At 38.2% G+C, this 15892-nt stretch overlaps 1 protein-coding gene across 1 annotated transcript in view; it reads right to left on the bottom strand.

Annotated features, from left to right (window-relative positions):
• Nucleotides 1-15892, bottom strand: part of MGAT4A (mannosyl (alpha-1,3-)-glycoprotein beta-1,4-N-acetylglucosaminyltransferase, isozyme A) — a 79228-nt gene that overhangs the window by 55836 nt on the left and 7500 nt on the right. The window lies entirely within an intron of this gene.

Below are 15892 nucleotides of genomic sequence, written 5' to 3'. Positions count from 1 at the left end.
CCCCCCCGTTTATTATTTAAAAGCAAACACACAGAAAAACCACAATAGCAGCAACATCAAGTCACATTTCATACTGAAAGACACTTGTAAACGAGAAAATATTTCTTAACAGCAGGAGTTTATAAATACTTTTAATTTAATTTTTCAGAGTTCTTGATTCCTAAGTACTTCAGAATACACCTACAAGATTAAATTTAAGGATCTCTGTTTATGTAGACTTTTACTAAGCTCAGGTTTGGTATTTGGTTTCTTTCCCCTTCTCCAAAATACAAAATAATTTGAAAGATAAGTATTTTCATTAGAAAAATAAGACTTTTTGAACAGAACAAGTTACTATATTACACAAAAGTCTCATTTATATTTTAAACTTCACTTCTTTCCTCACAAGCAGAAAGCAATAAAAATTTGAAAGTGACTGTAGAAGATTCTCCAGAAATTCAAGGCAGTCTTTCCAAAATGTGTATGCATGATGAAAGGCCAAAGCTCAATTAAAGTTGAAACTGGCCAGTGCTTCATCTGACAAGAAGGCCTTTTGTTAAGTACATTAATAACAGAAGGAGGTCTAAAGTAAACATTGGACAAATACTTGTTGATTGTAGTCACCTGACTAATAGGGAGAAAGATACAGTGGAAGCATTCAATGTTTTTTTTGCCTCTGACTTTAGTAATAACTGATTGACCTTGGGCTGCTCAGTCCTCCCAAGTCAGAGGACCCTGAGTAGGGGAAGAGTGACTTTTCCACTGAAACTGTAAGTGACCAGCTGTATCAGCTGAATGTTCACAAGTCCTTGGAGATTCATCCAAGAGTACTGAAGAAACTAGTGAATGTTATGACAGAACCCCATCCATCATCTACCAAAGGTCTTGGGAATCTGGGGAAGCCCACCAATGTTATTTCAATTTACAGGAAGGGCAAGAAGGAAGACCCTGGGAACTACAGAGCTGTTAGTCTAACCACAGTTCCTGGAAAAAATATAAGATCATACTCTTGAAAGGCATCTAAAGAACAGCACAATCATCAAGCACAGTCAACAGGTTCACAAAGGGAAAGTCCTGTTTAACTAATTTGATGTCCTTCTATGATAAGGTCACCCACCTAGTGGATGAAGGGAAGGCAGTGGATACAGTGTTGGTTTTTTTTAATTTTAGTAAAGCTTTTGATACTCTTCTCACAGTATCCTTCCTTCAAGACAAGTTGTCTAGCTGTGGGATGAGCAGGTTCACCATGTGCTGGATGAAGAAACACCTAAGGGCAGAGCTAAGAGGGTTGTAGTGAGGAGGGCTACATGTGGCTGTTAACCTGTCGGTGGTGCTGCTCCTCAGGATGCAATCCTAGCACCAGTTCTGTTCACTATTTTTTATCAATAGTCTGGGTACACGAGTTGAATACACCATTAGCAAGTTTGCTGATAATACCAAACTGGGAGTTGCTATGGACTCTCTGGAGGGACAAGAGACTTTGCAAAGGGATTTAGATAGACCAGAGTATTGGACAACCATCAATGGCATAAAATGTAACAAGTTGAATTTTGCACATGGATGAACTCCAGGCACAAATATAAATTGGGAGAGGCGTGGCTGAAGTTCAGCCCTGCAGAAAGGGACCTGGGAGTGCTGGTCAGCAGCAGGCTCAGTGTGAGCCAGCATGTGCCGTGGCAGCCAAGAGGGCAAACCCCATCCTGGGGTGCATCACACACAGCACAACCAGATGGCCAGAAGAGGTGATTATCCCACTGGATTCAGCATTGGTGCAGCCTTACCTTGAATACTGTGTGCATTTCTGGGCCCCACAGTCTCAGAAGGATGTTAAATGTATTAGAATGTGTTCAGAGGAGGGGAAACTCTAAGGAGCAGCCGAGGACTTTGGGCTTGTCTAGTTTGGAGAAAAGGAGGCTGAGGGGTGACCTCAATGCTCTCTACAGCTTTCTGGCAAAGTGCAGAGGTAGGTACTGAGTTCTTCTCCCTGGTATCCAGAGACAGGATGTGTGGGAATGATTCAAAGCTGTGCCAAGGGAGGTTCAGACTGGGCATGAGGAAGCGTTTCTTTACCGTGGTCAAACAGCCTTCCTAGAGAACTGGTTGATGCCCCAAGCCCGCCAGTGTTTCACAGGCATTTGGACAATGCCCTTAATAACATCCTTTTGCTTTTTGTCAGCTCTGAATTGATCAGGTAGTTGGACTAGATGGCTGTTGTAGGTCTCTTCCAACTGAGGTATTCTATTCTATGACAAGCTGACTTGAAAGCATTTTATATATTAAAAAGTCAATAGTGTAGTTAATGTTTTCAAAACACATTTGACCCCCTTAGTGTTTTATTGTTCAAAGGTTTCTCTAAAACCTAAGGAAACTGAATTGATTTCTTGTCAAAAAGCACCAACCCACTTTTTTTTTTTCATTGCAGTTACAATAAAAGAAAAATACTGAGCCTAAAACCATAAAGAAAACAGTGACAGAGATTAGTAGTCACAATCCTGGATAAAGTTTGTTTCTACAATATTACAAATTACTTCTCTTTTTCTTATGCTGAGACCTAGAGTAATTTAAGAGAACAGAAGAAAACAGACAGTAAGTGATTTGCCTTATGCAGCTGGTGGAAGAACCTCAACAATCTGTTTTCTCAGGAATAAAATATCCCTCTAACAGCAGCTGTAGCCAATATCAAACACTTGGTCTCCAACAGTTTCAGTATACACTCATATTTCCACTTAAGACTAATAAACTAATTTACATTGAAAAGAGAAGGTAATCCTTTTCCATATTTTGCTCTGGAGGCCAAAAAAGATCAAATAAAAATAACTAGCCCTCATACTTCAAATCAAAATGACTTGCTAAGAAATTACTTGAGAACTGGAAGCATTGGTTCTTCATAATTTTCTTTTAAACTCTAAAGAGTTTCAGCAAAACTCCAGAAGCTAAAACATAAATATTTTAGCTGACTTGATCCTGGGTGCTTCTTGGAAAAGTAACACTATGTCAGCTCACCCAGTAATTTGTTTTCTCAACTTTTTTTCCCTTGTTTTCCTGAATATACAGAACCTAGAAATTAGGCAAGCTCACTTGAAAGTTGATGCGGTATTTTGAACATTAAAAACTCAAATAAAACTGTAAAGGTCTGCAAAATTTTTTATCAGAAATGGAATCTCAGCACTCAGCCTACTCTTCCCTTCTCTGGGTTATTTATGGTTGTCTTACTAAACAACTGTTAAAAAAAAAAAAAAAGTCATTTAAAAAAGACACCATTAGCCTAAGTCACAAATTCAGTCCATTCTCTTCTTAGCCACAGTCTTAATTATATTTCTTTTTTTAATTTTTTTTTTGCTTCAAATTTAGGCAGCTCACAAACCAAGTTTTAAACCGGATGCCAATTTCCTGAGCTCAACAAGGAACATCTGAACATCTCAGCACACATCTAATTTCTTAGTTTTGGGTTTTGTATAACTAATCTCATCTGCTTGGATACTTCAACCTATGATTTTTAAGAGCAAAAAGCTTTCCCTTGGAATAAAAAAAGGTCATAAAAAAAAGAATAAGAAATATGCTGCAGTTTGAATTTTCAGAAGCATTTTGCAGATTATCTCAGCTCAACTAAAACAGCAAAATGTGTCTGAAATGTAGGTAAATTACCTGCACTGGCAGAACACTTGATGTTTCATAATTCCAAATCAAACATGTACTGAACAAAATGGCAAAAATATCCACAAAAAAACCCACAACCAAAGCAATTCCATGGATATTCAGCTTTACTGCCATTAAAAATCAACAATTCTAAATTTTTTGTATAGTTGCTTTTTTAGCAATTTTTTTTTTTTTCTTAATATGAAAACTATGTGAGGAAACTACTTCGGCTGCACTTTTAAATTGAGTACAGAGATCTATAAACTCAGCAAAATTCTGCTGCCTCTGACTATTTTAAGTTTCACCATAAACCACCCACAAAGGAAACGGAGAGAGGTCAGTATCAAAGAAAGAACCTAGGCATGTAACCATCAATCACAACACACTTTTTAAATCTGTATATGTATGAGTTACTGTTAATCTGAAAACACAGAAAGTAGAGTTGAACAGGATTCCTGGCTAAAACACATGTATTACTAGAGAGAAAACCATCAGAAAATACTCAATTCACTACTTCCAAGTCTGAAGAACTGCTTAGATCCAATGAGGTTGCAGATGCAATTTAATATTGTTGAGAGCATCTAAGCACACAGCAGTCTTAACCAAAGCTGTACATATATTGATATGATAATTCAGAAAAAAAATATTTATATGTCTTAGGCAGCAGCTGAAGAGGAACACAGAGGAGCACATATTTATATGAGATGCATACGCATCCATGTTTAACATTGCACCAGAGAAAAGAGGTACATACACTAGAGAGTCAGATATTTTTTTACCCTCTAGAGATGCTTCTCTCAAGCAATAGGCTAAATAACACAGAAAAAGGACCAGGAACTATCTAAATAGCTAAGTTTGCATTCCTAGCAATCTTCTGACTCCATGTAGCCTGCAACAGTCATACTATGACAGTCTGACTCCAGTAAAAACCCTCCCACTCTAAAATAAAAAAAAAAAAAAAAAAAAAAAAAAAAAAAGATGTGTTGCTGCTGTGTAATGTCTCCATTTCCCCTTTTGTTTGCCTGGCTTTTTGGGTTTTGTTGGGGTTTTTTTTGTGGTGTTTTTCTGTTTTTTGGTGTTGGCTTTTTTTGTGTTCTTTTTTCTTTTTTGGGGGGTGGGAGGGTGGGCAGCAGGAGGCAGAGAAAACAGAGTTGCATTAATACCCTTACAAACCCCAAGAATGTTGCAGCAATTCTCAGTTAGTATTGCCTCAAATAAAGCCTCTTACTGTCTGCTAAAAGAAGCACCATCTACAATATAAAAAGCAGTATGAAAGCTTTGCAAGCTGCTATTTATCTTATCAGTCAAGCAAGTTCACAAATATGTTAAATCACAGGCCATTCCCACAACTGGAAAGAGAGTATCTTGAACCAAGGTGACAGTACTTACAAAAAAGCAAGCTATAATTTACTCAGGAATTCTATGGTGGTACAGCTGGTTGTCTTCAAACACCAAAGCATCAGATAACAAGATCAGAAAAAGGTTTATGACCTTCCCATATCAACAGCAGGCAGCTGAGTCTTCCTTCAAAATTCAAATCAGCTAAACACCCAAAGTGATGGATCTGCCACACAGTGAAAAAGGTGTGTGTGCCAAGCCACAGCCTTGGCACTCATACAAGACAGCAAGACAAGTGCAGAGGGCTTAGCTTTACCACATTGTAGGCCTGATTTATATTTCCTGCTATTACCCAACTGCACTCTGGAAATCTCTCACCCCTTTTGTTCATTAAATAGGAACAGGAAGAATTGACTGTTGTCTGACACGGAGACAAAAGGCTTTGGTTGGCACAACAGCATTGCACGCAAATATTCAATTAGTAAAACTAGAAAAAGCAGGGACAGATACCTGATGCAGCAGGAGGACCCTTCCTCTATCCAAGTGGATACTCAAATAGTTACTCAAATGAACAGTGTCTCACTGGCAACAGTAATTAATTCAACAATGTAACAGTGAAGTTTAGGGCTACTACTGTAGTAACAACCCTTTCCATTTTCTGTTTCAAGCCCCATGGTTACCTCTCCTTATACCTTTGCTCAAAACCAAAACAACATGCACATTCTCAAAAGAAAAACTTAAGAAAGGCTGCAGCTGAAGATAATTGTGCTACATGTTCCACAGCAAATGTCTCATTCTTCTGTAGACTGTTTAAAAATTATTAAATTGCCATTAAATAAATGTTTGGATCTGTGAGAATACGCTGTAGTAACTGCTAATTCAGGCACTTCTGTTGTTATTCAACAACTCATTTACTCAGATAATAAAAATCCCACAGTAGTTACCATCAAGACATGTGACAGAGACACTAAAAACCTGCATGCATCAATTTTTTTACTCTTGCATCAAAAATGTTGATTAATTTACAGATAGATACAGAACACTGAACTGTGTGGTGAGGTCAAACCACTGGAGAGAGGAGATGCCATCCAGAGGGACCTTGACAGGCTTGAGAAGTGGACTCATGCAAACTGCATGAAGTTCAACAAGGCCAAGTGCAAGGTTCTGCACCTGGCTCAGGGCAATCCCAAGCACGAATACTGCTTGGGTGGAGAACGGATTGAAAACAGCCCTGAGGAGAAGGACTTGGGGGGGGAGGTGGACAAAAAGCTCAACATGAGCCAGCAATGTGTGCTTGCAGCCCAGAAAGCCAAACGTGTCCTGGGCTGTATCAAAAGAAACATGGCCAGAGGGTCATGGGAAGTGATTCTCCCCCTCTACTCAACTCTCATGAGACCCCACCTAGAGCACCATGTCCAGTTCTGGAGCTCCCAGTATAAAGACGCAGAACTCTTGAAGCGAGTCCAGAGCAGGGCCACAAAGATGATCAGAGGGCTGGAGCACCTCTCCTATGTAGACAGTCAGAGAGCTGGGGTTGTTCAGCGTGGAGAAGAGAAGGCTCCAGGGAGACCTCACGGCAGCCTTCCAGTACCTGAAGGGGCTACAGGAAAGCTGGGAAAGGACAGGGACTTTTTACAAGGCCTTGTAGCAATAGGACAAGGGTTAATGGATGAAAACTGGAACAGGGTAGATATCAGTTTGGTATTGGAAGGAATTTTTCACTGTGCAGGTGGTGAGACACTAGAACAGGCTGCCCAGAGAAGCTGTGGAAGCCCCAGCCCAGGAGGTGTTCAAGGCCAGGCTGGATAGGGCTCTGAGCAGCCTGGTCTAGTGGGAGGTGTCCCTGCCCATGCAAGGGGGTTGGAACTAGATGGTCTTTAAGGTCCCTTCCAAATCAAACCGTTCTATGATTCTATGAAAACAGAGGTCTTAGTCGACAGAAAACTTCCACACTGCATTTTTATACAGTCAGAAGGTGCGGCAAGAATAGGTTACTGTGCAGTGAATTAGGGATATGTCAACATGCCAGCCTGGCACAGCTTTTTACAGGAAAGTTCCTTTGTTTCAGCTACGTAGGGTATAAAAATAAGTCCTGCACTTCCCCTATAATCAGTTCAGATGGTGTACGTGATCCATGAAATCACGGTATCAAGCAAATCAGTACCTAGCAAGTCAAGACAATACCAGCACTGATCTGCATTTCACTCCCAGAGAGATGTATGCAACATGTATTTTTTAGATCATGTTTGATCCATAATACTCAAGTACCTCATAAGCCATCATGTTTGTAGTACCACCTGATCAAGTCACCTGCTCTTTGTCCCTTACACACCAATGCCTTTTAAATTAAAAACCTGCTACACTCATATGCAGACTAAATCATTTTCAGTGTCAATCCAAAAAAGAAAGACTGAATTCCTCTTGTAAAGCAAAATAAATTCTTAACTGCACTAGCACTCAAAGTAATTTACAACTTCATCTTAAAACTGATGCTTTTTTGTTGATAAAGGGTAGATGTCCTGTTTTACACAGGTTTTGCAAAATGTAACTGTAAATACAATTATCCAATACTGTGATACAAAATCCTGTTCTCACTGCACTGTACAATCATCCAGCATCCACATAAATATGCAGAGACAAGAAATACATAGTGGCATTTACTGAGAAAATAAAAATATTGCATCAGTTGCCCTTTAGAAACGACACCAGAGGCTTAGAAGATATTCACGAGGTACAATTGCATATTCAGTGTGTCCAACTGAGGAGAGGTGAGCAGAGGAGTTGTCAAACCAATCACACCAGTATGGCCAAAAAGCTCTGTCCACACGAGACAGATATTAAAGATGTTACAGAATCTACCTGTGACATTTAGGCTTACAAAGACACCAAAACACTGCAATAAGCTGATGTAATCAGCCAGTATCAAAACCTGTATATAGATACAAATCATACTTATAACCAACAATGTTAAACAGTGACAGTAAAGGTTTTAAAAAAACTTGCCCTGAAAAAAATAAATCTCAAGTGTGTTTACAAATCGGGTTCTGATTTTCTCTCTTGGAACTGCCTAAAAGCTGATATATGGTGTCCTTGAAATGTTACAATATATTACCATGGATGCACACTCCCTAAGAGCTAATTAGCTTAAGAGCAAGGAAGCTCTTTAGTGAAATTAAAACCTTTTATAAGCAAGTTATGACGAGTTCTGAAATCTGAAGATGAAAAATAATCAACCATGCAAAGACAGAATAAAACAGCATACTGTAAATGCTAACAACAGACATGCTATAAATAAAAGCTCTTAAGAAAACTGCTTAGGGTCAAATTGTACCAGTTCTCTTTGAACTTCTGATCCTGTGGGCCTTCTTAGTTAAGAGTTTGTAGCTATGCTTATTTATAAAGCCATTTCATTATTTTAGAGGGATTACAGTTTTAGAAGTAAATTGGGAAAGAAGTGAGCAAATCAGTCTTCTATCCCTAATCTTGTTACTCAAATTGACAGGTCATTTTAGTCTACCCAAACAGTCCAGTAGAATTACTGCTTATTACCCTTCTCTTCCACATAGAAATATACTTATTAGGACTACTACTATTTTTTAAAATGCTTTTTCAAGTAGCTTTTACTGTGAAGAGCAGTTTATTTTTAAGTGAAGATTTTGCTAATTTTCTGAACTTCATTTTTAAAACATAACCCCAGAATTATAATTACTTAATTTTGCATTGCAATTCATTCACATTTTGCACTTCAAGGATCTGTATAAACAAATCATGGTTTTTGTTCTCTTCAATTCTAATGCACTAGAACAAGGCAGAAGTGTTTGCTTTGAAATTTCAGGGCCTGATTCAATCTCAGTCCAGATACTTTTGTTCCTTTGCAGCAGGAACTGAAGCTGTTTTCACTAAAATTTTAAAGCAACCTGTGATCCTTTGTAATATCAACTGGTGAAACCGTCCTATTTTGATACGTAAATTTCCAAATCAATTTACCTGTAAACATTATTTTGAAAAAATAAACCCCCTGGTTTCTCAGAGATTCCACACATACAGACTGGAGTAAAAAACAGATCAGACTGAGAAATCATTTCCCCCTACCCATTTTTTTATATCTTTAATATAATACACTAAAAATGCTACAACTTACCAATCAAAATGTAACCATTAGGCAGGTTTGTTGGGGTTTTTTTTTCTCCCCTAAAATGCTACACGATGAAACATTTTCCTAGAGGAAAAACAATCCTAAGCAATCAGAAAGCCAAAGAAGCTAAAACAGAACTGAGACAACAGATGAATGATTTACTTAAGGGGTACTTTAATAGCTGGATAGAGCAGCCAGAAACAGTTTTAAATGTCTCCAGATGCAATTGCCCATCTTTGCCCCTATATACAAATTACTCAACAAAGAAAGATCACAGTTTAGTATATTTCCTGTACAGTTACAAAACCTACTATGACACCACACTTTAATCTCCACTGATGAGGTTTGACAGAGAGTCTGAATGTTCCTTTGGATACAAGGAATAAAGAGAATAACATATCAAAATCCAGACACCCAGGACTAAAGAGGTCAAGTCAATAGGAACATATGGTGTTCTGTCTGTGCATTGGCTTCAGACAATGGGGATAATTAAACACATTATTTGTTTGAGAAGAGATATCTGCAGCACTTGAGCTGAAGGTCTTCTTTTAAAAGAAAGAACATCAAGCTACAGTGATGGAAAATAAAGAAATCTCACATTTGCTATTTATTTGTCCTGATCTGGCAGTTAACTAGCATTCCCACTTCTTTGCCTAGTAAACAACACTGCCCAGGACTCTGTGGATGAATATAATCCTCAGAGCTTTTTAGGTTACAGATATTTGGTTTTTATTCTATTTCCAGTGCCAAGAAGCACTGTCAACCCTGCTGGCGTTTATTCTTTAAAGGGAAAGTGATATAAAAAGGTCATTGAAATCATATGCTAAATCAGTTCCACAATAAGCAATCAGCATTTAACACATCTCTAGCCTTGAATAGAAACACTAAGGAATAAATAAAAGCTTCATAGATTCTATTCCCAAAAAGCAAATCTGTACAAGGAAAATTATTGCAACTTCTGTTGTAGACATCCATAGCACAGAGTTCAATCAAGAAATTAAGAAGAGCTCAGCTGAGTATGCAATCCACTGAACTCATGTAATTTGGACACGAACTCTTTATGCTGTCAGCAACAACCAACCTTCAAACAGCCTTCACAAAACCCATCCCCTTTGATATTTCTCACTCATCTTGCACAAGACCCAAGCTGCACAACAACATAAAAGCAATGGCCAACACTGATGTCTTCAGTGACAGCTTTTGCAAAGACCACTATGTCACGATTCTTTTTTCAAACTACCTGCCAATTAAAAAGCCACAGTACAACTCTTAACTAAAATCTCACGCAGACCTACTGCTCAAGCAACCATGAGCCTCTGTTTTAGGCAACGTTACAATCATAGAACTGAAACACATTTTAATTTCAATAAGACAGGCTGATATCTACCCTGCCTTCCTGGCAACACTGTAGCTGGAGGACTACAGCATATTAGCTGAAAGCAAGCGTTCCCACTGCATTTTTTAACATATTAAAGTAACAGTAACAACCCATTGTATATTTCTGCAGAAATGCACGTAATAAACATTCATGTTGCATACATTTAGTTTGTTTCCATCATTTAGTTTATGTTGGTTTATTTTTAGTTTCTTGCTACCAATAAACAAGAGTATCTTCTCAAAACTGCATACTAGCTAATTATACTCTTTTATAACAAGAAGTAAGAAAGAAGCGACAGACATTTATGCAGAACCCGGCAGAGTGGGGCTTTACAATGTAACAATCAGCATCTCTGTGTGGCTTCATTGTTTCAGCATTAAAAATAATACCAAAATCTAACTCTGGTAAAACGTAATTCTTTCACATCTGTTAAAAGACAACAAGAGCCAACCCCTTCACCTGAAATACTTGCAGATGTGCTGACAATGTAAACAAATGAAATTACCCTTTATGTAACTCAACCCCTTACAGTCACTTTGACTACAAGTCATCCGTGAGATGTCATGTTTTTTCTCAGACTTCAACAAGACAGTATTTTCAGCTACTTTCTACAATCAAGCACATATACCTATATTAAGATATCCTATAAAAATATTCATGCTATCTAGTGGTCTCAAATTTCTGGAGGGTTTTAGCTGTACTTTGTTTTGGTTTGTTGGTTGTTTTTTTTTTAATGAAAAATATTTCTCTCTGCATATCACCTTTTTATAAACTACTGAATTTCTAATTCAATTTACAAAAATAGACTTCTCTGCCACAAAACAATTCATGAAAGCAGGGTCTTTTATTATCCTTGTTAATGACTTGATAAGTTAAACTGGAAAAGGGATTTGAAAGAGAACACAAGTTTCCATAAAAGTTCACAGTAAAATCATTTTTGTTGAAAATGTTCATTATCCAAACCAGGGTGCACACTCAGTAATCCAAATTTCCAAATCACTCAAGCTTCCTCTAATCCTGTCATTCACATATTCCAAACAGTCAGTCATCAACTGAATCTGTACTCTGTACTTTTAAAATATCTTTCACATATCTGATGTCCTCACATCAACTTCCTGCCTTAACAGCTATAGTTATAGCTATGTTTTAAGATTACTGTTTTAGCCAAGGGTTGCACACATTATTCCTTGTATTCAGGATGTACTACGAACAAGAAAACTCAAAAAAAAAAAAAACCGATCTGAAATCAACTTACTTTTCCTTCTACACCTCCTCTTAAGTAAGTTGTGTTGCTAACAAGCCAACTATACAGCTGGAACCAAAGCCAGCCACTGCCTCATGTTGAGGGACCTCAAAATTCAAAGGATAAAATAAAAAAAAAAAAAAATCATGGCTAAAAGTTGAAAAAAAAGGGGCAAGTGTAGTCCTTCCCATTCTGTAAGCACAAGTCTTAAATAATAACAATAATTCAAAGAATATTGATGACAGACAAACTCTATTTAGGAGAAACATTGTAACAGATACAGATGGGTTTGCATTTTAAGGTACAGAATCAGGTATGGTTTGGAGATGACCATGCTAATAAATATGCAATTGTGAGTGCTGGTGTATCTCAAGCCTGAGTTATAGGATTACACCAATTCAAAATTCAACCCCAGCTGGACACTTGAAACTAGTTTAATCTCAACTCTAATACGGCCTCTAGTTCATTTGTTTTGTCATTGTTTCACATATAACTTTAATATGAATAAAAAGAAAATTAGTTGAAAGTTAACAAAAATCAAGAAGAGGGACACTACAGACATGTTTATGTCATGTGAAAATTTTACTTTTGAAAGATGCAAATCAACACAGCCATGGGATAGAAGTTTCTATTATGTGTCCTATTACTTTTATGTCACTATTGCAGACTATAAATCAATCTGTTATAAAGCTTTTTTTTTGAGAAGGAAGGGTAGAGTCAACTGCATCAGCCACCAACTCGGGTGTTTCACTTAAATACCATGAATGGTAACACCTCCTTTAGCTTAACAATCAGCTTCCTACACCTAATTTCCATTTCAAAAATGCATCTATAATATCTCAATAAACAACATAGCAAAGTAGCCATGAATTCCTTTTGGTTCTATGGCACATTTCACAATGATAGTAAACATGTATAAACAGTTTATTAAGAGGCACCACAAGACCAGGTACAGATAAAAGCAAACAGTTTAAGCACTGTTCTTGCCAGACACAGACAAATATTCTCTGCTAATTCAAAAGAGGAGCAAGTATTATATCTGCTCACAGGGTCACAAGCAGCTCATCCTACACACTGAAATAGCATTAAACCAGCAGTATCATTAACAATCAAAACTAGTATGTATGGGTAAATGTCTGTCTGAGTTTTATTTAAGACACCTCTCTTTCCTGGCACTGGTAATTTTGTGTGCCTAGTGAGGGCCAAGATTGTGGGGTGGGGAGGGAACACCCAGACCCAAACGCTGATGCACACAAGTTTCACGTATTTGTTTCCTCCAGCTTTTTCCACCCCTCCTCACTTACAGAGACATCTATCCCAGTGGCCTCAACTCTTCTCCAAGACCCTTCGCTCCTCTGTCACTGGTTCCAGCAGAACCAGCGTTTGGCCTTGGCACACAACTCCTTATATTGTCACCCATGTATGTCTTCCCACACACATACCTCTTCCATGCATTAACAGCATTTACCTTCACCCACTAGCAGAAGACAGTGGTGCTATGGCACAGTCAGCAGGCATGTGAGCAGTGGCTGCCTTGCTAGCAAAATCTGACACTGCTGCTGAGCTCCAGCCCTTCCCTCTCTGGGGCCAAGCGGAGGCTCTGTCCTGCTCCTAACAGCCATCTCCTCAATTTACAGGAATACAGTCTTACTGTCAACATCAAATGTGATCCAAGCAAAAAGGGCAAACTAAAAAAAAAACTACAAGAGAGTGACAGAGGGGAAAAAGAAAATACTGCAGCATGTCTTAAGGCAGAAGTGACATTTCAAGCTTTGAAAAAAGTTAACCACAGCCATCCTACTTCTGAGCCATTAGTTTACCATAATGACTGCACCAGAGAACAACTGAAAGGCATTGGTCCTGAATACACAAATTCACACTGTGAATGTCCCGACATCTTTTTTTTCCTGTGTGAGCACAAACTCTCAACTTCACACAACTCAGATCTTTGGTCACTGCAATCTACACAGAGCTAAAATACCACAAAACCAATGCAACTCGTATCTGGATCCTCAAAATACAAGAGAACAGTCTTCCATTCAGCTATAGCTCATTTTAAGTTAAAACGTTTAACAAGCTAAGTTAAAAACAGTTAGGTTTAAAGCAACATATTGCAAATACAGGGTCAAGCATTAGTCTCCTTTTCAGTCTCCTTGTATACTTTAAAATTGCATATTTATCGTATACAACTGTCTTCTCAGTAAAGCAGTGTGGAGGAAGACAAGAGAGGAAAATGAGCCCTGACCTAAAAAGGTCATCTCTACCTACAAATGTGTGTGTCCTATTTTCATCAGTAGACAAAACAGTTACTTCATCACCACATGGGACTTTCAGAAAGGTTTCCCCTGTTTCTCTCTAGAGCCTCCCCTATGCACAGATACAAATGTTTTAAACCCTGACACTTCCACAGAAACAACACATGCACCTCAATACATCCTCCAGAATGTGACTTGCAGAACATAAGCCAGCCAAGTGGGTGGTAGCTGAGTGGTTGATATCCCTCAGACATCCCAAAAGCATGTGGACTATTAGGCAATTGTTCAACAACTACTTAGGACAAATATGCACTTGTATTAAACCTCCCAAAGGTGTCACTTACTGCACACACTTAATCTCTGTGCACACAATTGGAGTTTCTGGTCACACAGTAACCTGGTCAGCAACAGGATGCCTGTGTGGCAGCACCCAGGGCTAAGAGGCTCTGCACTTGAAAGATTTCTGCCCAGGCAAGATTTCTGTGATGAAAAAGAAGCCATGTCCAGGAAAAATGAGATGTATCCCAAACATCCTCCAGAAATCATCATCATATTTACTGACACACTGTTGAGCATTTAGGGCTCAAATTCTGAGAGTTAAGATGCTGTATATTCTCAGATGTATTAACTCAGTTGCAGACCAATGTGGCAAGAAAACAAAGCACACAGGAAAGTAGGTAGAACCATGACATGGAAAGGAACAGCAACCACTCAGTTCTGACCTGAAAGCTCTGCAAAATTTAACATTATTTGTTTCTACCAGTGAATTGTCAGTGAGTTTCTGTACATGGAAATCAAGACACTCTTACTTTAAGCCATTCCTTTCCCTCCTCTCAGAAACCAATGAAACAAACACACAAGCCAGAAAGAAAAGCTAACTTACAGATAAATGTTTAACATCTGAAAATACATAATTAGAAAAAATCCATCTGTCAAAAGATAACTGGTCAGAAGTGTGCTACCACCTCACAATTAACAATGCCATTCTAAGTGCTGAAACTTTTACAAGTTCTTTATGAACTTGGCCACAAAATTCAACCTGCAGAAGGCTGACTTGTTTCCACACATGCTAGTGGGTTCAGGCTGACAATGCTCCTTTTTTCTTTTGTGCTTTGACAACTGTGTTGAACAAGCTCTGTTTCTGAGCACATATTCTTTCTAACTTGTCCTTCTTGCAAGCAAACAACTCAGGATCAAAGATTCACCGTGCTCTCACATCACTGCAAATTAACAACCTTGTAAGTCAAATGTGTGAGTCAAATGCATCACATGCATTTTACTCAAGTATCTCTCCAACAGTACCTCTACAGGTTGTCTCTAGGGCCTGTGCAACTAAGAGGGCTGTTTGTTTGCACAACTGCTTTACTAGTAATTTTTAATGGAAATAATATTTTGTTGAGCCCATCTCTGAACTGTCTAAGGAAACTTACATGTTCATGGCATTGGTATGTAAGACCATGAGGTATCTGTGGGCTACAATAGAAACATTTATGCTTGAAGAGCAGAGGAAACAAATTATTTTGGGGTACAAGATAGCAGAATTATATATTGCTGCAAGCAAAAATAGGGTTTCTGTTTACTGTTAGATAGATGGGTGGCATGTCTGTGGGAAGTATCCACAGGAATAGACAGAAAACTGCATGAAAGCTGAAAGCACAGCTCTGAAAGACTGTCTGGAGTAACTGTTTTTTAGGAAGAGAATAGTTGTAATAAAGCCTTGCACTGTAAGGAAACCACTTTCTATTCACTCTCTGCCATGTTCAGGAAAACAAGACATAGTGCATTATAAAATAAAACTAAATTATAGATTTACCACTGTCTCATCCTAAAAATAAACAATTTACAGGATTCTAATCCTAAAGATTGTATTGACAAGGGGAAAAGCTTTTTTGTTCTCAGGAGAGCAAGTAGAGTTGTGATTACACAGC

Source organism: Chaetura pelagica, unplaced genomic scaffold, assembly GCF_000747805.2.
Source record: "Chaetura pelagica isolate M959 unplaced genomic scaffold, ChaPel_1.0 scaffold120, whole genome shotgun sequence".
Taxonomy (NCBI): Eukaryota; Metazoa; Chordata; class Aves; order Apodiformes; family Apodidae; genus Chaetura; species Chaetura pelagica.
Note: the sequence above shows the minus strand (reverse complement) of the source record. Positions and strands in the feature narration are given on the sequence as shown.